At 53.8% G+C, this 23794-nt stretch overlaps 2 long non-coding RNA genes across 3 annotated transcripts; both read left to right on the top strand.

The window, feature by feature from the left end:
- The first annotated feature begins 3210 nt into the window (after positions 1–3210).
- LOC142076755 (uncharacterized) lies at positions 3211–4273 on the top strand. The gene is made up of 2 exons (XR_012671313.1): positions 3211–3908; positions 4188–4273. It is a non-coding gene; the product is annotated as an uncharacterized LOC142076755 (long non-coding RNA).
- A 14313-nt stretch (positions 4274–18586) lies between these two features.
- On the top strand, positions 18587–22699 carry LOC142076752 (uncharacterized). Of its 2 annotated transcripts, XR_012671311.1 has the most exons (4): positions 18587–18656; positions 19506–19637; positions 20527–20622; positions 22614–22699. It is a non-coding gene; the product is annotated as an uncharacterized LOC142076752 (long non-coding RNA). The 2 variants fall into 2 exon arrangements; XR_012671310.1 differs by lacking the exons at positions 18587–18656; positions 19506–19637; positions 20527–20622 and adding an exon at positions 21637–22334.
- Positions 22700–23794: the final 1095 nt, after the last annotated feature.

Below are 23794 nucleotides of genomic sequence, written 5' to 3'. Positions count from 1 at the left end.
GAGGCGGCGGCGGTGTCTCCCCGGTACCCGGCAAAGGGGAGAGAAACCGGCCGGCGGGAGCTCCCGGGGTGCACAGCCCGGCCCCGCACGGCAGAATCCTTCCCTGTGTTTTCACCGTTGGCTGGGTGTGACAAACAGGTTTGTTTTGTGCCTCCTCTTTTCCCAGCGTCACCTTCTGCGTCACGTGAAGAAAATCCTGCGTGGTTGATGCCGCTTGCTGCTCAGGTAATGGCACGTGGGGGGCCGGGGGAGCGGGGAGAAACATTGGCGAGTTCAAGGACGCTGCAGCTACTCCATGTCAAACCCAGGGAAAAGGCAAATTTGCTGCCGGTGCAGAAAAGCTGATGAACAGTTGCCATTAACAGAGCGTGCCTCGTTCCTGAATCGGTCCCTGGGTAGTTACGAATGTTTTCCTTTCAGGTAAAAGGATGGACTTTCATCTACGATAAATTAAGAGCTGCCTGTTACCTTCTTTAGGGTCGACTGTTTCTCTTCTGTTTGTTCATACTGATTTTATGGGCAGGTTGGAAATAGCCTTTTATTTTTCTATGCATAACTCAATTTTTAGTAACATGTGGTGTCAGGATAGTTAATTTTTGAGCACCTAGGTACCGCTAGAAATGTAATGAATGAAACACGATGGAAACTGATGTTTAAACTTGATTTTTACTTGATTTTTTTTTCATTAGAGTGTTGATGGCATGTTGTCCTGTGGCTCAATCCACATTCTGTTCAGTGGAGTCTTCAATCTAGGACTTTTAAGGGAAAAAGTTTGTCCTTCCAAAAAAGGGCTAGGCATTCATAGGCTCGAGGTATAGACTTGGAGAGTCGCTTAAGTACGTGATCAGAATTAAAGCCAAATGTCGCTTAATGTTGCTGCTGTTGGTCTTCACTTTCATTAATTTCCCTGCTGCTCCGTCACGGTTGCGAGCTCTGAATCATAAATTTTTTTTCACTCCCTAACGCACTTTTCGCCCCAAGGAGAGGCTACGTTGAAAAGTTACTTAGTTTCCTCACAAATGCATCGGTCAATAAAATGAGTTATGATTCTTAAAACCACAAAAATGACACCAGTCTTACAGATCTGGACTATTTCTGAACACGTGCTCATCGCGTGCAGGTGTCGTCGGGATACAGATCATCTGCACTTCATGCTCTGACAAGACAATCTGCTGAGACAGGGACGAGCTCCAAAAGAAAAAAAAGGTACAACGTCAAGGTTTTGTTTTGTTGTTGATTTTTGTGGGTTTTTTTTGTGTTTGTCTTGTCTTTTTTTTTTTTTTTTTTAAGAGTGCGATGTTGACTGGTGGCAGCCTGCAGAGCTCTCTTGCTGCCTGACCTCTCCTTTCCTTCTCTGTCACTCCTCTTTCATGGCTGTAATTTTCACTCGGGTAGTTTTAGAAGAGCAATTTAGTTCCTCGCCTGTGTAAATGTGCTGGTAATACCTGGAAGGTAAATGCTTGAACCAGTAGCGAATAACTTGGCTACAAGTAGAATTTCTGAAGGAAGAACAACCACCACAACAACAGGAAGCAAGTAGCGAGTTACCCCAAATTTGTGTGTGTCAAACACATCAAAGTCTTACTGCCAAACATTGTTTGGCAATGTGTTCCAAATGGCTAGTTTTAAAACAACTGCAGTTTTAAAAGATCTTGACCGTTTGGAGAAACGGCCTGGAAAAAAGGATTCCTCTTTTGCAGCGAGTTCACGAGGACAGATGGGTTGCTGTACTCTTTAACAAAAACACTCAACTTGGGACGTATAGGGTGAGGAAATCGCGGCTATACTTAGGCTTGAGAAAATGCATGTAGGTATCTGCGTCTGTCACCTGCGTGTCTCTAGGAAAGCGAGTTCTAGCGAAACTAAAGCTGCCAATGAGCCAAAAAAAAAGGCACGGTTGTCTAAAACATGCAAAAGCTCTAGTGGGCTGTATCAACAGCTGTACCAAAGATGATGCAAAATACTTTCTCCTCCACTCAGTTGTAGTCTTCACAGAAAAGGAAGCTTTGTGCTAAATGGTTTTTTTTTTTTTTTTGGGGGGGGGGGGGGCGGGGGTTTGTTTGGTGTCCCCACCCCCCCCCCCACCCCCCCCCCCAGCAGAATGTCAACGGCCACCATTTCGCCGCGGTCGCCCTTTCTTCTGCTGTGAAAGTACGAGACAGACGGAAAGGATCCGTAGTGGTCTGCAAGTACAAGGTACGCCTGTGATATGGACTTTACAGTTAACATTAAGAAAGCGGCAACTCTCCTTCTATATAATTTTTTAACGTGAAATATTTTAACACAAATACTAAAAATAAAGGAGGTCTGTTCTGGAGCGTGGTACGCCTATGCAAAGCTTGCTTCCCTCCGTCTATTTTCTCTTCCTGACAGCACAGTCTTCGGTTTCTGTGGGCTTACTATTAAAGGGTACTGTGAAAATAATGTTGGCCTAGAAGAGGAAAGGAACCGTTTGTAAGAGTTTGGATGTTCGGGAGAAACAGACTTGGTTTTCACGATAAAAGCTTTATGCTTTTTCAGTCAGTAAGTGTTTAAAATACCTTACAGTAGTACTCGAAAACCTTACTGAGATACTAGCATCGGTGCTAAAAGCAGTCAAGGTCAAAGAAGAGACGTGGACAAAACGGGACAAATCGGCGTCGCTTCGGTGCGTTTTCCAGGCTTTCCCAAGGAGCGTTGGCAGCCTCGTAACTAGCGACAGAGAGTCCTGATGTGTTTTACTGCTTCTATGATGTCCTTTTTCCTTGACCTACAGTGTGTAATTTTGACTTCAGTTGGAAAGAGATTTTCCAGAATGGAAATCTTTCTCATTCAAAGGAGTTGCCTTTTATGAACTTCCCATCAGAATGGATCTTCAGAGGTGATGTACTTGGCAGTAGAAGTCATCCGCAACGAGACTTTTCACTCTCTCTGGAAAAAAAAAAGTAGGAAGTCGATTTCCTTGCAAAGACCCAAGCGCAGCACGCCTTCCAGTAGTCGATGTATCGCTGGTCTTTGGTTCTCCGGTGTAACAGTCGAGATGCCGTAAAAACGCGTTCCTCCGCATGCTTGGGTACAGCCAACAGCAGTAGCAAATCTGCCAATCCTTTTTGGTAGCCTTATGTATTGCAGCACCGGGGATTTGATATTCCCCACCGCCTGCCCCCCCCCTCCCCCCCGCCCCCAAAAATGTAAAACCATGTGGGAGATCTCGTATCTCACTGATTTTTCTATCGTAAATGAAATTTAAAAAAGAAAGTTAAAATTGTATAATTTCCAAACTGACTTGCATTGTTTAAACTGCAACTGCCAAACAGCTGTAGCGTATAATTTATTAGGTGTACTTAAGCAGTTGGGTAGTTGCTCTAAACGTTTAAAAAGAGAGGCAACTGAACGTTACGGGTTTTTTTCCCGATCTTTTGACAGAGTGCTCTGAAGTACTTTATTTCTGTCTCGCTTTCAATGGCGCGTTTCCCCGGCAGTTCGGTAGCATCGGTCTCGGCGCAGCTGGCCAGGCGTCCCTCCTAGTCATGTCACACACGCAAAACCCCTGGTCAAACGATAGCTGTGTATTTTGGAGGTAGATAATTTAACGGTATGAATTCACAGCTCTGCGATTTCAATTAACGCAAAAGGAAAATCAAATATTTTTATAGTATAAGTCGTCTTCTTGTACGTATGTAAACGTACACGCACCTTTTTAGCATAAAATGAATTGCTGAGATTTGTTCTTTCTTTTTCATTTTACTCTTCCAAGTTTTACACTTCACTTTCAGCTTTATTGACCAAGCAAGCAAGATGCGCAGCAGCAGCAGCAGCAGCAGCAGCGCAAGGGCTGGAGCTGTGGTGGTGGATCCGTGAGCGTAGATGCTGATTACGGCGCGCCCTTGTCCTGCAGCCTCACGGGGTTATCTCCCGGCAGCGGTGCGGTAAGGAAGGGACGAGACGTTTTCCAGCACCAGCGAGAGCGTTTACTTCTCTGCTAAGAACGTGTTCAAAATCGCGTCAATTAGTCTTCACGCTGATTTTAAGCGTTCGAATCGCTCGAGCTTTTAAAGGCCGCGTTGTATTTCGAGCTGACCCGTTTGCCTGGCACCCTCCTTTAGCTCGACTGCTACCCTCTCCCTTATCCTGACCGAATTCCTCTGCTGCCTTCGGTGCTGTTTTTTTAATATGCTGAAATGCCAGTTGGGATTTTTGTTTTTCAGATGCCTCGCTGTAAGCGTCCCGTGGTGCTCAAGAGAGACCCCCGGCCCAGGTTTGCCTGCCGGTCGTTAGGCGTGCTGAGGGTAAGGGGCCAGCTGCCAGCCTGCGGGACAGGGGCTGGGGGGGGCTGCAACCGTTTGGGGGGCCGCCCCTCCTTTATCTATCTAGCAGAGCCCCCCTTTTTGGCGGGGGTGCGTGCGTACATCCGTAAATGGCATTATTAAAGTAACGAGCTGCCGGTTGGGGCCGTTCCCCTCATTTTGTGCCTTTTTTGGGGCTGAATAAAAAGGGGGGGTTGGGGGGCCTGGGGGGGTGATGATGTCATTTGGGGCACCCCAACATCACCGGGGGGGTGATGATGCCGTGGAGGAGCAGGTGAGTGGGGAATGGAGGGGTTATGGGGGGGTGTCGTGTCCCCCCCCCCCCCCCCCCCCGAAAGGGGGTCACAGCCCAAAAATGCCTGAAAATTAATGGGGGGGGGTGGGGGCGTTTAAAAAAAAAATTTAAAACTGTAAATATGTGTGTGAGGCGTTGAAATAGAGAAAAATCTCTGATTTTTATGTATATTGAAAAATAATATTCATTTATATACAGAAAAGAATTTCAAAATAAGAACCTATATCTACTATGTTGTATAAAGGATTTTAGCGTATAAAAAAATTCTAAGTAGACGTATATAGGGTTTTAAAATACAAAAATAACTCGCGTACATATAAATTAAAAAACAAAGGACTTTAAAATGCAAAAAGGATGATATATTTTGTATATGAAGGAATTTAAAATAGAAAAAAGTCTGAACGGATAGAGCTATCTACACTTACTACCTGTTACATAGTAAGTCTAAATAGATATTATATGTGATATAAGAAGTTATATATAAATGTAAATAGATATCTAAGTCTAAATAGATACAAGTGTAAACGGATATCTAAGTCTATAAAGACACAGGTGTAAATATATGTAAGTGTAAATAGAGAAGTCTATAAAGATATTTAAGTGTCAAAATACATAAGTCTAAACAGATATATAGTCTGAATAGGTATTGCATGTAGTAAGTGGGAAACGGGGGGGGGGGGGGGAAGTGAGACATAAATGTGTTCCCTAAATACATGTATATGTATGTGTAAATAGATACGTAAGTGTAAATGTCTATGATAGATAAGGTTTTTAACATGCAAAGAAACCCTGTTTATAGAAAGGATGTAAAGAATTGACACCACCTGCTGCCCCCCCCCCCCCCCCCCAATACCTCTCATTGAAGATATAAAAGCACTTTCAAAAGCTGCCCCTTTCCCCTTCGCCTTTACCGCCTTTTCCCATCCTGATTTGGGGCCAGTTCCCCCAATGGGGACTTTCCCCTGCGGGGCTGTGCACGCCCAGAGCGGGACCTGACACTGTGGCATAAAAATACCCCCAAACCCCTGAATCAGGGTCTGCAAGGGTGGGTCCGGGGGTGGGGGAACAAAAAACAAATCACAATTTTGGGGGAAAAATACCCAACTTGGAGCTCCCGGGAAAGCCAAATCCACCTGGATTTGCTCCCTTGTGCAGCCGGAAAGCTCCCTTGTGCAGCCGGAAAGCAAAAAAAAAAGTCCTCATTTTCATGCACAAAACTAAAAGCAAAAAATCACCAATTTTTATGTTGCGGAAAAGCGCCGAAAAACCTCCAAGTTGAATATTTTGGAAAAGAAAAAAACCCCAATTTTCATACTATGGAAAGGCAAAAAACCTCCCAATTTGGGGTGAGACACCAGCGGTTTGAGGGGCATCGCTGGGGGTTATCCGGTGTGGATTATCCCGTGAGGGTCAGTTACCCGGAGCGGATCATCGGTTGCGGTTTGTCCCAGGTGAGTTATCTGTGTGCATTGTCCCGGGTGGAGCCCCCGGCGTAGGTCATCCCCGAGCATGCCGCTCCCCACGCCTGCCCCCCTCTCCCCCGCGAGGCTTTCCCCTGCACCCCACTCCCGCCCCACTCTCCCTCCTCCTGCGTTTTGGGTTTGTGCTGCAAACGGCCTTGATGACGCAGGGCTCCGTCAGTTCCTGCTGAGCAGCGCCTGCGCAGCGCCGGGGGCTGTTCTGCTCCTCGCCCCGCCCTGCCGGCGAGCAGCCCGGGGGTGCGCGGGGGTTTGGGAGGGGGCACCGCTGGGAGAGCTGAGCCCACCTGACCCAGGGGATGTTCCAGACCGTATGACGTCATGTAGTAAAACTCGGGGGGAGGTTGGCCGGGGGGCCGCTGCTGGGCCTCACTTCGACGTCAGTTTAAAGCCTCAGAAACTGCATTCACGGAAATCGGTGCAGGGGGAGCTGACGGTTGTGGTTGAACTCGGCAGGGAGCTTCACACCGCAGAGCCGCTCTCTCGCTCCCCGCCCCACGAAGTGATTGGCTGCGGAGGGTATTTCAGTGGGGCGGGGGGCGGTCCTGCAGGCCCCGGGGAGCGGTACTGGGGGGCTCCAGGCAGGGGAGGGGCTGTGAGCATCTGGGGAGTGGGGCTGGGGGGGCGTGAGGGCTGTGTGCCCTAGAGGGGCTGGGCAGTGGGGCCGGGGGGAGCTGTGTGCATTAGGGGGCCGGGGAGTGGGCCTGGGGCAGGATGCAGGCCCCTGGGCGGGGTGTTTTTGTGGGTCAGGGGCAGTTTGTGGAGGGTGTTCGTGTGAGGGAGGGACAGTTTGGGGGTGTCCGAGGGGCGAGGGGGCTGTTTAAGAGTCCATGTGTGTGAGGGAAGGGGCAGTTGGGTAGGGGGGGTGGTGTTTGTGAGGGGAAAGGGGCAGTTTGGGGGTGGATGTGGGGGGGGAGAGGGTAGTTAGTGAGGGGGAGGTGAAGTTCACGCGTGACCGGGGCGGGGGAGGGGCGGCTGGGGGAATCCATGTGGGTGCGGGCAGTTGGCGGGGGTTGGCGTGGCGGAGGGGCAGTATTTTGTGGGGGACTGGTGGGGAGGAGGAGCCGCGCTGGCCGCGCGCCTGGCGGAGCTTGGGGGCGTGGTGTGGGGAAAGGGGGCAGGGCTTCAGCGCCACCTGCGTGGAGCGGGAGTACGGGTCCTTGGGGTGGGGGGGCGTGACTTTGGGTGTTTGGGGCGGGGTTACGAGGTGGGGGCGTGGCTGGGGGTGCTCGGGGCGGGCCTGCGGGCAGGCGGTGTGGCTTCGGGCGCTGCCTGCATCCCTCGCAGTAGCTTTGGGTGGGCGGGAGTAGGTGTTTTGGGGGGTTTTGGGGAGCTGCTCATCCCCTCCGCAGTAGCTCCCCCGGGCAGCGTGGCAGAGGGCTGGCAGGACTGCCCTGTCCTGGGACCGGGCTGGAAGTGGCAGAAGGTGGTATGGAAATCTGGGACCTCGTGTGGGCGCACTGATATCTATCTACTACAAGAGGTACTGCTCCCCCACCCCCACTCATCCCCCCTGAATGCCTGCGTTCCTCCAGTCCCTCCCCCGCACCCCCCAGTCCCTCCCCCGCCTAAGATTTTTACCCCCTCAACCCTAAACAGGACCCGGAGATCCTCCCCACGAGTTGGCTTGGGGAGGGGGGCTGGCTCTAGCCACACCCCTTTCAGGTCTAGAGCCCGCCTCCTGGGTCTAAGCCCTGCCCCTTGCCAGGTTTGGGGCTCCCCTCTAAGCTTGGACCCCCCGGGGGGTTTCACAGCCCCCCAGGAGCGATTTCAGGGCCTCCCCAGGAGCTTTTCCCCTCGCCATTTTGAGCCACCCCGGGGCCATTTTGGGGTCCCCTCACTTCCAGGGAGACCCCCCTTCCCACCAGTGGCCCCTAAATCTCTGTTACCTGTTTCAAGGCCCCCCCCCGCCCCCCCCCGACTGTTTGGGTCCTGATGGGGGCATTTTGGGGGCCCCTGGGGTATGTTGAGCCCCCCCCAGATTTTGGGGGATTCCCCATGGATTTCTTTCTCCCCGCCTCATTTCCACTTGTCCTTCCCACTGCTTCTGCTTGGATTTTGGCATCCCCTCCTGATCCCCAAGGTTTTGGCGACCCCTCCATCTCCCCTCCTCCTTGATTTTACCCCCTACTGCCCCATTCCTGCTCCTGCCTCCTGCTGCTTTCCCTTGAATTTTGGGGGTCCCGCCATGGGTCAGTGATGCCCTCCAGGTTTTTGGGGGACACCCCTGGGGTTTTGCCGCCCCCTCCTCCCCCTCCAGTTTTGGGGGACCCTGACCACTTCCTCCCCCCTTGATTTCATGCTCCACGCTGCCCCGTTTCCACTCCTCCATCCCACTGCTGCTCTTTGGCTTTCTGGTTTCCCTCAGGGGGCAGCGACCCCCCCTGGGGTTTTGGGGACCCCCCTGGGGTTTTGGTGTTGCTCCAAGTTTCAAGGATTCCCCCCATCTCTTCCCCACGTTGATTTTATTCCTCCCTTCCCGTTTTTGCTCCTCTTCTCCAACCGCTTCCCCTTGGTTTTTGGGGTCCCTGGGGTTTTGGGGACCTCCCAGTTTTGGGGACACACTCTATGTTCTTCTGCCCATTAATTTCACCCCCCACTGCTGCTATTCCCCCTTGACTTTTGGGGTCCCCCGTGAGCCCCCCCCGGGGCTTTGGGGTGTTCCACCCTGCCAGGGCTGTTTTTTGCCCCTGCCCCTTCAACCAGGGCTGGTTTTCTCCCCCATCAAGGCTGATTTTCCACCCTGGTGGGGTTGCTTTTCTCCCCCTGCCATTACGGGGGCTCATTTTTTCCCCCTCACCAGGTTCAGTTTTTGCCCCATGCTACATCCGGGGCTGGTTTCCCCCCTTACTGGGGCTGTTTTTTACCTCCCCCACTGCAACTGCTGCTGTTTCCCTCCTGGCAGGCGCAGCTGAAGCTGGCGGAGGAGACGGTGCAGCGGCAGGCAGCACAGGCGGCCAAGCTGTGGGCGCCGGCAGCTGCCCAGGAGCAGCGGCTGGGGCAGTAGGAGGAACAGCTCCATGGCCTGGAGATGGAGCGGCGACATCTCCATAACCTCGGCCAGGAGCTCAAGGTGAAGCCTGGGGGGGGGTTGGGTGGGGGACGAACCATGTGAATTCCCTCCTTGTACCGCTAAAATAAGTGTCTCTCCTTCCTCAGGGCAACATCTGTGTCTTCTGTCATGTGTGGCCGGTTTGTGCCTTTTTTTGTGCCTTTTGTGCCTTTTTGTGCCTCACTTTGTGCCTTTTTTGGGGCTGAATAAAAAGGGGGGTTGGGGGGCCTGGGAGGGTGATGATGTCATTTGGGGCACCCCAACATCACCGGGCGGGTGATGATGCTGTGGAGGAGCAGGTGAGTGGGGAATGGGGGGGACATGGGGCGGGTCCCCCAGGAAGGGGGTCACGGCCCAAAAATGCCTGAAAATTCACGGGGAGGGGAGGGTTCAAAACATTTTAAAAACTGTAAATATATCTGTGAGGCCTTGAAATAGAGAAAAATCTCTCATTGTTATATATATTGAAAAATAATATTCATTTATGTGTATAGAAGGATTTCAAAATAAGAACCTATATCTGCCGTATTATATTAGAGTATTATATTAGAGTATTATTTTAGAGTATACAAAAATTCGAAAGACGTGTATAGGGTTTTAAAATACAAAAATAACTCGCGTACATATAAATTAAAAAATAAAGGACTTTCAAATGCAAAAAGGATGATATATTTTATGTATGAAGGAATTTAAAATAGAAAAAAGTCTGAATAGATATCGCTATCTACACTTACTACGTGTTACATAGAGAGTCTAAATAGATATTATATGTGATCTAAGAGATTATATATAAGTGTAAATAGATATCTAAGCCTAAATAGATACCTAAGTCTATAAAGATAGAGGTGTAAATATATGTAAGTGTAAATAGAGAAGTCTATAAAGACATTCAGTGTCAAAATATATAAGTCAACGGATACATAGTCTGAACAGGTATTATATATAATAAGTGGGAAATAGGGGGGTATAAGTGAAACATAAATAGATTCACTAAAAATATATATATATATATATATATAGGGGGAAAAATACCCAACTTGGAGCTCCTGGGAAAGCCAAATCCACCTGGATTTGGGCAGCTGGAAAGCAAAAAAAAAAACCCCATTTTCACGCATAAAACCAAAAGCAAAAATCACCAACTTTTGTTGTGAAAAAGCATTGAAAAACCTCCAAAAGGAATGTTTTGGAAAAGGAAAAAAACCCAATTTTTATATTATAGAAAAGCAAAAAACCCCCCAATTTGGGGAAGATTTGGGGTGAAACACCAGCCATTTGAGGGGCATCGCTCGTGGTTATCCAGTGTGGGTTATCCAGTGAGGGTCAGTTATCGGGAACGGATTATCTGTTGCGGATTATCCCAGGTGAGTTATCTGCTGTGGGTGGTCCTGGGTGGACCCCCTGGTGTAGGTCATCCCCACGCATGTCCCCCCACGCATGTCTCTACCCACACACGCCCCTCCCAGTGTCCGCCCCCCCTTTCCCATGCAAGGTTTTTCCCCCGTGCGAGGTTTTCCCCATGACGCGCCCCCCGTATCCCCTGCCCTCCTGCCTCGTGCCCGCACTGCCCTCCTCTCTCCTCTCCCTCCTCCCCACCCCCCCGTGTTCCGCGCTGCCTCCCCGTAACCCCTCTCCCCGGACCCCTGGGGTGCTGCCTACCCCGCCAACCTGCCCGTTGCCCCCCGTTCAAACTGTGGCACCCCCCTCCCGCTCCCCTGCACCCCACTCCCACCCCACTCTCCCTCCTCCTGCGTTTTGGATTTGTGCTGAAAAGGGCGTTGATGACGCAGGGCTGCGTTAGTTCCTGCTGAGCGAGCAGGCTAGGGGTGCGCGAGGGTTTGGGAGGGGGCACCGCTGGGACAGCTGACCCCACCTGACCCAAGGGATATTCCAGACCGTATGATGTCATGTAATAAAACTAGGGGGGAGGTTGGCAGGGGGGCCGCTGCTGGGCTGCGGCTGGCTGGGCATCGGTCGGTTGGTGGCAAGCAATTGTTTTCATTTGTACCGCTTGTCTGTCTGGGGTTTTTCTCTCTGTTGGTTTCCCCCCCGCCCCTTTTCCTTACAAGTGGAGTTTTTTCACTTTTGCCCTTCCAATTCTCTACCCCATCCCACTGAGGGGGGAGCGAGTGAGTGGTTGTGTGGTGCTTAGTTGCCGGCTGGGATTAAACCCTGACTCAAGGTTAGTTGCAAGCCCTGCCTGGCTAAATGCTTTAGGCTGTCCGTGTTATTCCTGCCATCTTGCTAGGCCATCCTTGTTCTTTTCCGCTGCTTTCAAGTGCCTTGTGCTCCATCAGCAGGCTGGGAAGTATGGTTGTGGCAGAAACTGCTACACCCTGTGACTCCTTCTCAGGTGGTTAGCTTTGCCCTTTGTATGGGCTGCCGAGGTCGTCGGCTCCGCAGGGGCCACAGGCAGCCCGCAGAGCTTGACGCCAAGCCATTCCTTTCCCCTCGGCGCAGCAGCGGTTCCGCCGCTGCTACAGGCAGCCACTCGCTCGAGGGCGAGGGGCTGCGATGACGACAGGCTGCTGCACGCTTCAGTCGAACTAGGACGCCGTTCTCTGGGGAGCCGGTGCAAGGAGAGCTCAGGTACGTTCTGTACTGCCGATGGCTCTTCACAAGGGAAGCGTGCTCTGGTTTTAGCAGAAAAAGGTGTCGGACACAGGCAGCCACCTATCACTGCGCACAGCTCAGCTATTTGGCAGGGGTCTTGCTTGTTCAAGTAGAGGCGTATTCCTCGCCTTGCAGTCTCGATGGCAAAACAATCGGGGGTTCAAGTTACAAAAGCCTTTTGACATCGGAGCGAGATGGCAGCTGGGTTTCTACCAGCACCGTACTTAGCTGCGTGGCTAGCTGAAAATGGCTCGCGGGCCAGGAGATATGCAGAGAGGTCTAAAATAAAGAAACCAAGTGTTGAAGTGATTGTTTCAAGGAGGCAAATTAGGCAGCTAAAGGAACCGAGCTGCTCCCCTGTCACGTTGGCAGAACAGCCCCTCCAGCCTACTAAGTACTGCGTGTTGCAGGCAGCAAAGTGCAACCGTGACGCTTGCTGGCAGGAGTGGCAAGGAGTGCAGAGCTACGCGCCCTGTACAGAGCAAGGATGGAACCTGCCGGGCTCTACGGTCATCTGCTGAGGACGCCTAATACACCAGCAGGCCTCTTGGCTTTCCCTGCTTCATTTCTAATTACTTTGCATGCTGGAGGGCAGGGTGGTAAGTGACGTCGTGCAGTGTCTCTCCTCCAAGTGACAAGCCTTGCGTGGCAAGCCTTGTGCGTGTGCAGGATGAGGAGAGCGGAGTGCTGATAGCACAGAGGTGAGGAAAGGTGCAAACACCGCAACAAAGCCCCAGGACCACCAGCGTATCGCTCGTTTGCAGATCAGCCACTCGCACCTGGTCCGCTCAGAAGCGCGGTTTCCTGATGGACGTAGCTGCCCCTCCCCTGCTTTCAGGGTGCCACCCGTGTGGCCTTATTTTTTTAAAATCTCTCTCCAGCATCTGTTGAGTCGCTGCTGTCACTCCCACAACCCCGATGTCACCTGCAGACCGAGACAGCGATCCCTGGGGCTTCCTCCGGGTTAGAAAGAAACCTGTTCCACAGGTTCCCCGTGCTGCTTCTCCTCCGCAGGTAATGGGCTGGGGGGCACGGACGGAAACAACCACGGGCCTTGTAAAGCGGCCAAAGGGAAAGGACTGAAATGCTGGGGCCACCGGGTGCTTTTTTTGGTACAGAGGCGATGAAGATTAGTGCCCGGGCCGCGAGTGGGAAAAGGGCAGGGAAATCTAAGCCCAGTACCCCCAGTAAGCAGTTACCGTCTTTCGGTGGTCCAAACTGGGCGGAGAGATCGGGAAGGGGTCGGTGAGGCGACGGTGGCACCCGGCGGCCGGAATTGGGTACTGCAGCTCTTGAGCCGCGCATGCGCGGTGGGGCGCGTTGCTGCCCTCGCTGCTGCCACCGAGCGACCAAAAGTGGGTACTGCAGGCCGAGGGCCGCGCATGCGCGGTGGGGCGCTTTTCTTTACTCGCTGCTGCCACCGAGCGACCAGAATTCGGCACTGCAGGGCAGGGGCCGCGCATGCGCGGTGACGCGCTTTTCTTTGCTCGCTGCTGCCACCGAACGACCAGAATTTGGTACATCAGGTCGGTGGCCGCGCATGCGCGGTGGGGCGCTTTTTTTCCTGCTCCTTGCTGCCACCGAGCGACCAGAATTCGGCACTGCAGCTCGAGAGCCGCGCACGCGCAGTGGTGCGCTTTTATTTGCTCGCTGCTGCCACCGAGCGACCAGAATTCGGCACTGCAGGTCGGGACCCGCGCATGCGCGGTGGGGCGCTTTCCTTTGCTCGCTGCTGCCACCGAGCGACCAGAATTCGGTACTGCAGCTCTTGACCCGCGCATGCGCAGTGCCGCGGTTTTGCTTTGCTCGCTGCTGCCACCGAGCGACCAGAATTCGGCACTGCAGGTCGGGGCCCGCGCATGCGCGGTGACGCGCCTTTCTTTGCTCGCTGCTGCCACCGAGCGACCAGAATTCGGCACTGCAGGTCGGGGCCCGCGCATGCGCGGTGGGGCGCTTTTCTTTGCTCGCTGCTGCCACCGAGCGACCAGAATTCGGTACTGCAGCTCTTGACCCGCGCATGCGCAGTGGCGCGGTTTTGCTTTGCTCGCTGCTGCCACCAGGCGACTAAAATTCGGTACTGCAGCCCTTGAGCCGCGCATGCGCGGTGGCGCCCCCCTTCTCCGCGCTGCCGTCCGCCGGTACCGGCAATGCCGTACCGTGGTGCCTGCGAGGTGATGCCGCCGCGTTCGTTGCTTCGTCCCGGTAAGGAAACGCCGCTCCTGCCCCACGTGCGCGGTGCCGGCGGGCGCTGGGCGCGCAAAGCGCGGAACTGCGGCGCCGGCGCCGCCCGCGCCCCCGCGCCGCCCGGCGGCTGCTCGCTGCTGCTGCCGCCCCGTGGCCGAATCGCGGTACTGCAGCGCCGGCACCGCTCAGGTGCGCAGCCGCGCCGCCGCCGCCTTCGCTGCTGCCGCCCCGAAGCCGAAGCGTGGTACTGCAGCCCGGCGGTCGCGCGCCGGCTCTGGCCCCTCCCTGCGCCGTCCCCATGCCGGTGCATTCGTCATCCCGGGCGGCAACAGTTAGGGTACCCCACCCCCCCACCCCCGCATGCCAGCACCCCCAAGAGTGTCGGCGTGTCCCGGTGCTGTCCCCATCCCTGGGGCAGCTCCCCGTCCCCTGTCCCCGCGGCTGGTCGTTGGGCTCTGTGTTCCCCCAATAAAACACGGGGACGGAGAGGACCCCTGGGGACAGGGGGCGGGGACCCCCAGAGAGTGGGCTGTGCTGCCGTCGCTCCTTGGTGCTGGCCCTGCTTGTCCCCCGTCCCCCCAGCGGTGACGAGCTCCGGGCCACTGGCGGGGACCCTCACTGTCACCTTCCCCCCATGCCGGTTGCCAGCAGCGACAGGGACAGCGGCACATCCCGCGTCCCCCCCGCCACGCACACGGGTGTGCAGGGGCACAGGCCACCCCCCGTCAGGTGGACACGCTGGGGACACCGTCTGCCCCAGGGGTGTTTGGGGTCCCCAGGGTGGGAGCGCAGCTGCAGGATGCCGGGTACCCCCTGCCCGAGCCCTGCAGACCCAGGTGGAGCGCAGACATCCCCCGGCCCTGTCCCCGGCCCTGTCTCTGCGTGGCCGTGGGTCGCTGCTGCCATTGCGTGGCCAGCGGCTGGGAGGACACAGCTCCCGCCGGCTGGGGGCCAGAGGAGCCCGGCAGCCTGGAGACCCCCAGGAAGGGCTGGCTGTGGTGGGGAGTCGGCGCCCAGGGCACCCCAGAGACCCTGCAACAGGGTGCAGCATGAACTGTTTTATTACCTGTGCAGTATCCATGAGTGAGTCCCCATCGTTCCCATCCTGGTCCCCCAGTGGGTCGGGGTCCCAGCTGCCCCTGGGGGTGGCTGCAGGTGTGGGGGGTGGGATCCCTTCTCCCCGCGGTGCCCCCCACCTCCTCAGGGTCATCCCTCCCAGTCTCAACCCCCCACATGGTGTCCCCAATCTCCCGAGAAACACCTCTGTCCCCCAATGTCCCCCTACCCCACTCCCAGGGTCCCTCCTGGACCCCACGGTCACCCCCAGCCCTGAGACACACACACCCCCCACCTCAGCACAGCAGGTGCCTGGGGAGACGCTGGGAAGAGCTGGCACCGCCATCTCGGGGTCCTGTTGGCCCTCATCCCCCCTAAAGTCTTGCACCATGCTCTGCTCCTTGGGGGAGTGCCCACAGTCGGGGGGGTGGGGGCTCCCCTCCTCCCCAGGGAACCCCCCCAACTTGTCCAGGGCACCCTCTGCCACCTCCCCAGGGTCCGATCACCGTAACAGGGTCTGACCCTGGGATCCCGCTGGTTAACATCAGGTGCGAGAGAAGGTTCCTCATTACTCCTCGATTAGTTCTTAGGTGCCAGCTCGAGCTGGGTGCCTCCAGAGAGGGACCCCTACCCCGGATCGCCCTCCTTGCACACCTGCACCCGTTGCAGGAGGGTCCACGCACACCATGGGAGCCACGTGGGAACCGGAGGCGGCCTCGAGGCTGCTCAGCAGCAGCCAAAACACCCCAGTGGTTTCAGACACCGGCTGTTTTGCTCCCGTACTGCCAAGAAAAATAACCACCACTGTCACACGAGGGTCCTGCACAATCGCCACCATCGCACAAGGGTCCCCGCGCATCTGCCCGCCATTGCACGAGGGTCCCCTGCACACCAACCAATTGCATAAGGGTCCTCCTGCACTGCCCCCCCCGTTGCATGGGGGTCTCCACACACCGACCCCCCGTTGCGCGGGGGTCCCTGCACAGCCACCCGCACGGCGCAAGGCGCCGTGCGCATGCGTACTTCCGGGGCGGGGACTACAACTCCCGGCGTGCCCCCCGCGGGCGGCCCGGAGGAGCTGCGCGCTGATTGGCTGCGGAGGTTATTTCAACGGGGCGCGCGGCGGGGTCTGCACCCACGCGGCGGCGGCGGCGGCGGCGGCGGCGGCGGCGGCGGCGGCGGCGGCGGCGGCGGCGGCGGCGGCGGCGGCGGCGGCGGCGGCGGCGGCGTGAGTGAGTGTGAGGGGCCGCGGGCACGGCGGGCTGAGGGGAGACCTGCAGGCTCCGGGGAGGGGGACTGGCGGAGCGCCAGGCCAGGGAGAGGCTGTGAGCATCTGGGGAGTGGGTCTGGGGGGAGGCTGCAGACCCCCGGGGGGGCCGAGGAGCGGGGCTGGGGGGGGCTATGCATCCCGGGGGGGCCGAGGAGCGGGGCTGTGCGGGCTGTGCGTCCCGGGGGAGCCGGGGAGTGGGGCTGGGGGGGGGCTGTGCGTCCCGGGGGAGCCGGGGATTGGGCTTGGGGGGCTGTGTGTCCTAGGGGGGCTGGGGAGTGGGGCTGGGGAGTGGGGCTGTGGGTCCTGGCGGGACTTGAGAGTGGGGCTTGGGGCTCCCAGGGGGCTAGAAAATGGTGTGGTCGGGTGCTGTGAGCACCGGGGGTGCTGGGGCTGGGAGGTGCTTGCAAACACCGGGGAGGGGCTGCGAGCATGGGGGGCACAAGGGTTGCACCAGGGTCCGTGCACGATCACCTCCATTGTACGGGTGTCGATGTACAGGCAGGCGCGTTGGACGCGGCGCCGTGCGCGTGCGGACTCCCGGGACGGGGACTACAACTCCCGGCGTGCCCCGCGCGGGCGGTCCGGCGGAGCCGCGCGCTGATTGGCTGCGGAGAGTATTTCAACGGGGCGCGCGGCGGGGTCTGCACCGAGGCGGCGGCGGCAGCGTGAGTGTGGAGCCGAGGAGTGGGGCTGTGGCGGGGGGGGCGGTCCTGCAGGCTTCGGGGAGGGGGGGTGGGGGGGCTCCAGGCGGGGGAGGGGCTGTGAGCATCTAGGGAGCGGGGCTGGGGGGGGGGGGGGCGTGTCTGTGTGCCCTAGGGGGGCCGCGCAGTGGGGCCGGCGGGGTGGGGGGGGAGGCGCTGTGTGCAAACAGACCCTCCCTGCGAGTCCCCGCTGTCGCCCCGTGGGGCCGGGGACCCCCCAGCCCTCCCTGCAGGCAGACGGGCAGCCTGTAGGCAATGGAGGCCGCCCGCCCCAGCGAGCCTGGGGGCTTCACGGGCCGAGTCGAGGGAGGAGCTGCTGGAGAGAGGGCTTAGAAACGGCCTTCTGCCCCCGAAACTCCTGGAGCGTTTGAAGGGGAGGGACAGGTCCACCCCAGGGCCCCAAGGGGAAGACCTCGGAGCAGGGACTTGGGGTTGTTCCAGGAGCAAAAGCTGGTCCCAGCCAGCTCTGCTCTGCTCCCCCGGCACCGGGATCAGACCTTTCAGCCCCGTTTCTGCCAGAAGCATCACACAAGCGCTTGTCCTCCCCGGGGGCATCTTTGGGACTTGAGAACAGGCGCAGCAGCTGGGTTTTTGGGCTTAGAAGTGGGCGCTAAGTGAGCTGGTTTGGGGGCCCAAAGCAGAAGCCGGTTTGGCCGTTTGTGCGGGGGGGGGGGGGGGGGGTGGGAGGGCATTGGGGCTGCAGGGGAAAGCAGGGGCTGGGCAGGTGTGTGGACCGCCCCCCCCCGGAGGTGGGGGTCTGGTCCTGCTGGACCCCGAAGTGCGGGAGGCCGGCATGCACCAGGCCAAACTCAACGTCTGCGGTGGTCTCCGGGGGGAAGAGGTGGTCTCTGCTTTTCAGACCCCGCACGCCCTCTTCGAGTCCAGCTCTTCCTTGTCGACTGCTTAGAATAGTTATTAACTAACTAATCGTACAAACTAATTAATATTTATACAATGTACACCTATGATATTTAATCCTAATAGTCAAGTTTTGACAGCGATTGATTTACGACCTTGTCAAAAGCCCAGGCTGTTGCAAATAGCTGGAGCTTGTAAGGAGAAGGAGCTGAAATCAACAGGAGCTTCAGTGCAGAGCGGGAGCTTCAGTTAGCCAGAACCGTAGGAAGCAGGAGCTGGAACGAGACGGGGTGTCCGCTGTCTGGGGCATGTCTTAGCCGGAGGCAAAATTACCTGCAGCTGTAACGAGCAGGAGCTGCGATTCGCTGCAGTGTCTATTTGCCGGAGCATCCGTCGGCCGGACTGCACTCCCAGCACGGCTGAAGAGCAGCCAGGCGCAGGCAGGGCTGTCCCCAGCAAGGCGCTCCGAGCGGCAGGGTGGCGAGTTGTCCTTCTGCCAGCGGGGAGCCCGGCCTCTTCCCTCGGGGAATAAATCCAGGCCGCGTGCCTCTCTCTGCGTGGAGGGTCTCTCCCGGTCCCCTTCCCGAGGGCTGAAGTGAGGTGGGGGTTCCCCGGCTCTCCCGGGGGGCAGGCGGCAGCACGAGGCGGCGGCGGTGTCTCCCCGGTACCCGGCAAAGGGGAGAGAAACCGGCCGGCGGGAGCTCCCGGGGTGCACAGCCCGGCCCCGCACGGCAGAATCCTTCCCTGTGTTTTCACCGTTGGCTGGGTGTGACAAACAGGTTTGTTTTGTGCCTCCTCTTTTCCCAGCGTCACCTTCTGCGTCACGTGAAGAAAATCCTGCGTGGTTGATGCCGCTTGCTGCTCAGGTAATGGCACGTGGGGGGCCGGGGGAGCGGGGAGAAACATTGGCGAGTTCAAGGACGCTGCAGCTACTCCATGTCAAACCCAGGGAAAAGGCAAATTTGCTGCCGGTGCAGAAAAGCTGATGAACAGTTGCCGTTAACAGAGCGTGCCTCGTTCCTGAATCGGTCCCTGGGTAGTTACGAATGTTTTCCTTTCAGGTAAAAGGATGGACTTTCATCTACGATAAATTAAGAGCTGCCTGTTACCTTCTTTAGGGTCGACTGTTTCTCTTCTGTTTGTTCATACTGATTTTATGGGCAGGTTGGAAATAGCCTTTTATTTTTCTATGCATAACTCAATTTTTAGTAACATGTGGTGTCAGGATAGTTAATTTTTGAGCACCTAGGTACCGCTAGAAATGTAATGAATGAAACACGATGGAAACTGATGTTTAAACTTGATTTTTACTTGATTTTTTTTTCATTAGAGTGTTGATGGCATGTTGTCCTGTGGCTCAATCCACATTCTGTTCAGTGGAGTCTTCAATCTAGGACTTTTAAGGGAAAAAGTTTGTCCTTCCAAAAAAGGGCTAGGCATTCATAGGCTCGAGGTATAGACTTGGAGAGTCGCTTAAGTACGTGATCAGAATTAAAGCCAAATGTCGCTTAATGTTGCTGCTGTTGGTCTTCACTTTCATTAATTTCCCTGCTGCTCCGTCACGGTTGCGAGCTCTGAATCATAAATTTTTTTTCACTCCCTAACGCACTTTTCGCCCCAAGGAGAGGCTACGTTGAAAAGTTACTTAGTTTCCTCACAAATGCATCGGTCAATAAAATGAGTTATGATTCTTAAAACCACAAAAATGACACCAGTCTTACAGATCTGGACTATTTCTGAACACGTGCTCATCGCGTGCAGGTGTCGTCGGGATACAGATCATCTGCACTTCATGCTCTGACAAGACAATCTGCTGAGACAGGGACGAGCTCCAAAAGAAAAAAAAGGTACAACGTCAAGGTTTTGTTTTGTTGTTGATTTTTGTGGGTTTTTTTTGTGTTTGTCTTGTCTTTTTTTTTTTTTTTTTTAAGAGTGCGATGTTGACTGGTGGCAGCCTGCAGAGCTCTCTTGCTGCCTGACCTCTCCTTTCCTTCTCTGTCACTCCTCTTTCATGGCTGTAATTTTCACTCGGGTAGTTTTAGAAGAGCAATTTAGTTCCTCGCCTGTGTAAATGTGCTGGTAATACCTGGAAGGTAAATGCTTGAACCAGTAGCGAATAACTTGGCTACAAGTAGAATTTCTGAAGGAAGAACAACCACCACAACAACAGGAAGCAAGTAGCGAGTTACCCCAAATTTGTGTGTGTCAAACACATCAAAGTCTTACTGCCAAACATTGTTTGGCAATGTGTTCCAAATGGCTAGTTTTAAAACAACTGCAGTTTTAAAAGATCTTGACCGTTTGGAGAAACGGCCTGGAAAAAAGGATTCCTCTTTTGCAGCGAGTTCACGAGGACAGATGGGTTGCTGTACTCTTTAACAAAAACACTCAACTTGGGACGTATAGGGTGAGGAAATCGCGGCTATACTTAGGCTTGAGAAAATGCATGTAGGTATCTGCGTCTGTCACCTGCGTGTCTCTAGGAAAGCGAGTTCTAGCGAAACTAAAGCTGCCAATGAGCCAAAAAAAAAGGCACGGTTGTCTAAAACATGCAAAAGCTCTAGTGGGCTGTATCAACAGCTGTACCAAAGATGATGCAAAATACTTTCTCCTCCACTCAGTTGTAGTCTTCACAGAAAAGGAAGCTTTGTGCTAAATGGTTTTTTTTTTTTTGGGGGGGGGGGCGGGGGTTTGTTTGGTGTCCCCCCCCCACCCCCCCACCCCCCCCCCCAGCAGAATGTCAACGGCCACCATTTCGCCGCGGTCGCCCTTTCTTCTGCTGTGAAAGTACGAGACAGACGGAAAGGATCCGTAGTGGTCTGCAAGTACAAGGTACGCCTGTGATATGGACTTTACAGTTAACATTAAGAAAGCGGCAACTCTCCTTCTATATAATTTTTTAACGTGAAATATTTTAACACAAATACTAAAAATAAAGGAGGTCTGTTCTGGAGCGTGGTACGCCTATGCAAAGCTTGCTTCCCTCCGTCTATTTTCTCTTCCTGACAGCACAGTCTTCGGTTTCTGTGGGCTTACTATTAAAGGGTACTGTGAAAATAATGTTGGCCTAGAAGAGGAAAGGAACCGTTTGTAAGAGTTTGGATGTTCGGGAGAAACAGACGTGGTTTTCACGATAAAAGCTTTATGCTTTTTCAGTCAGTAAGTGTTTAAAATACCTTACAGTAGTACTCGAAAACCTTACTGAGATACTAGCATCGGTGCTAAAAGCAGTCAAGGTCAAAGAAGAGACGTGGACAAAACGGGACAAATCGGCGTCGCTTCGGTGCGTTTTCCAGGCTTTCCCAAGGAGCGTTGGCAGCCTCGTAACTAGCGACAGAGAGTCCTGATGTGTTTTACTGCTTCTATGATGTCCTTTTTCCTTGACCTACAGTGTGTAATTTTGACTTCAGTTGGAAAGAGATTTTCCAGAATGGAAATCTTTCTCATTCAAAGGAGTTGCCTTTTATGAACTTCCCATCAGAATGGATCTTCAGAGGTGATGTACTTGGCAGTAGAAGTCATCCGCAACGAGACTTTTCACTCTCTCTGGAAAAAAAAAAGTAGGAAGTCGATTTCCTTGCAAAGACCCAAGCGCAGCACGCCTTCCAGTAGTCGATGTATCGCTGGTCTTTGGTTCTCCGGTGTAACAGTCGAGATGCCGTAAAAACGCGTTCCTCCGCATGCTTGGGTACAGCCAACAGCAGTAGCAAATCTGCCAATCCTTTTTGGTAGCCTTATGTATTGCAGCACCGGGGATTTGATATTCCCCACCGCCTGCCCCCCCCCTCCCCCCCGCCCCCAAAAATGTAAAACCATGTGGGAGATCTCGTATCTCACTGATTTTTCTATCGTAAATGAAATTTAAAAAAGAAAGTTAAAATTGTATAATTTCCAAACTGACTTGCATTGTTTAAACTGCAACTGCCAAACAGCTGTAGCGTATAATTTATTAGGTGTACTTAAGCAGTTGGGTAGTTGCTCTAAACGTTTAAAAAGAGAGGCAACTGAACGTTACGGGTTTTTTTCCCGATCTTTTGACAGAGTGCTCTGAAGTACTTTATTTCTGTCTCGCTTTCAATGGCGCGTTTCCCCGGCAGTTCGGTAGCATCGGTCTCGGCGCAGCTGGCCAGGCGTCCCTCCTAGTCATGTCACACACGCAAAACCCCTGGTCAAACGATAGCTGTGTATTTTGGAGGTAGATAATTTAACGGTATGAATTCACAGCTCTGCGATTTCAATTAACGCAAAAGGAAAATCAAATATTTTTATAGTATAAGTCGTCTTCTTGTACGTATGTAAACGTACACGCACCTTTTTAGCATAAAATGAATTGCTGAGATTTGTTCTTTCTTTTTCATTTTACTCTTCCAAGTTTTACACTTCACTTTCAGCTTTATTGACCAAGCAAGCAAGATGCGCAGCAGCAGCAGCAGCAGCAGCAGCGCAAGGGCTGGAGCTGTGGTGGTGGATCCGTGAGCGTAGATGCTGATTACGGCGCGCCCTTGTCCTGCAGCCTCACGGGGTTATCTCCCGGCAGCGGTGCGGTAAGGAAGGGACGAGACGTTTTCCAGCACCAGCGAGAGCGTTTACTTCTCTGCTAAGAACGTGTTCAAAATCGCGTCAATTAGTCTTCACGCTGATTTTAAGCGTTCGAATCGCTCGAGCTTTTAAAGGCCGCGTTGTATTTCGAGCTGACCCGTTTGCCTGGCACCCTCCTTTAGCTCGACTGCTACCCTCTCCCTTATCCTGACCGAATTCCTCTGCTGCCTTCGGTGCTGTTTTTTTAATATGCTGAAATGCCAGTTGGGATTTTTGTTTTTCAGATGCCTCGCTGTAAGCGTCCCGTGGTGCTCAAGAGAGACCCCCGGCCCAGGTTTGCCTGCCGGTCGTTAGGCGTGCTGAGGGTAAGGGGCCAGCTGCCAGCCTGCGGGACAGGGGCTGGGGGGGGCTGCAACCGTTTGGGGGGCCGCCCCTCCTTTATCTATCTAGCAGAGCCCCCCTTTTTGGCGGGGGTGCGTGCGTACATCCGTAAATGGCATTATTAAAGTAACGAGCTGCCGGTTGGGGCCGTTCCCCTCATTTTGTGCCTTTTTTGGGGCTGAATAAAAAGGGGGGGTTGGGGGGCCTGGGGGGGTGATGATGTCATTTGGGGCACCCCAACATCACCGGGGGGGTGATGATGCCGTGGAGGAGCAGGTGAGTGGGGAATGGAGGGGTTATGGGGGGGTGTCGTGTCCCCCCCCCCCCCCCCCCCGAAAGGGGGTCACAGCCCAAAAATGCCTGAAAATTAATGGGGGGGGGTGGGGGCGTTTAAAAAAAAAATTTAAAACTGTAAATATGTGTGTGAGGCGTTGAAATAGAGAAAAATCTCTGATTTTTATGTATATTGAAAAATAATATTCATTTATATACAGAAAAGAATTTCAAAATAAGAACCTATATCTACTATGTTGTATAAAGGATTTTAGCGTATAAAAAAATTCTAAGTAGACGTATATAGGGTTTTAAAATACAAAAATAACTCGCGTACATATAAATTAAAAAACAAAGGACTTTAAAATGCAAAAAGGATGATATATTTTGTATATGAAGGAATTTAAAATAGAAAAAAGTCTGAACGGATAGAGCTATCTACACTTACTACCTGTTACATAGTAAGTCTAAATAGATATTATATGTGATATAAGAAGTTATATATAAATGTAAATAGATATCTAAGTCTAAATAGATACAAGTGTAAACGGATATCTAAGTCTATAAAGACACAGGTGTAAATATATGTAAGTGTAAATAGAGAAGTCTATAAAGATATTTAAGTGTCAAAATACATAAGTCTAAACAGATATATAGTCTGAATAGGTATTGCATGTAGTAAGTGGGAAACGGGGGGGGGGGGGGGGGGAAGTGAGACATAAATGTGTTCCCTAAATACATGTATATGTATGTGTAAATAGATACGTAAGTGTAAATGTCTATGATAGATAAGGTTTTTAACATGCAAAGA

This window comes from Calonectris borealis, unplaced genomic scaffold (assembly GCF_964195595.1).
Source record: "Calonectris borealis unplaced genomic scaffold, bCalBor7.hap1.2 HAP1_SCAFFOLD_110, whole genome shotgun sequence".
NCBI lineage: Eukaryota > Metazoa > Chordata > Aves > Procellariiformes > Procellariidae > Calonectris > Calonectris borealis.
This window is presented reverse-complemented; position numbering and strand designations above follow the sequence as displayed.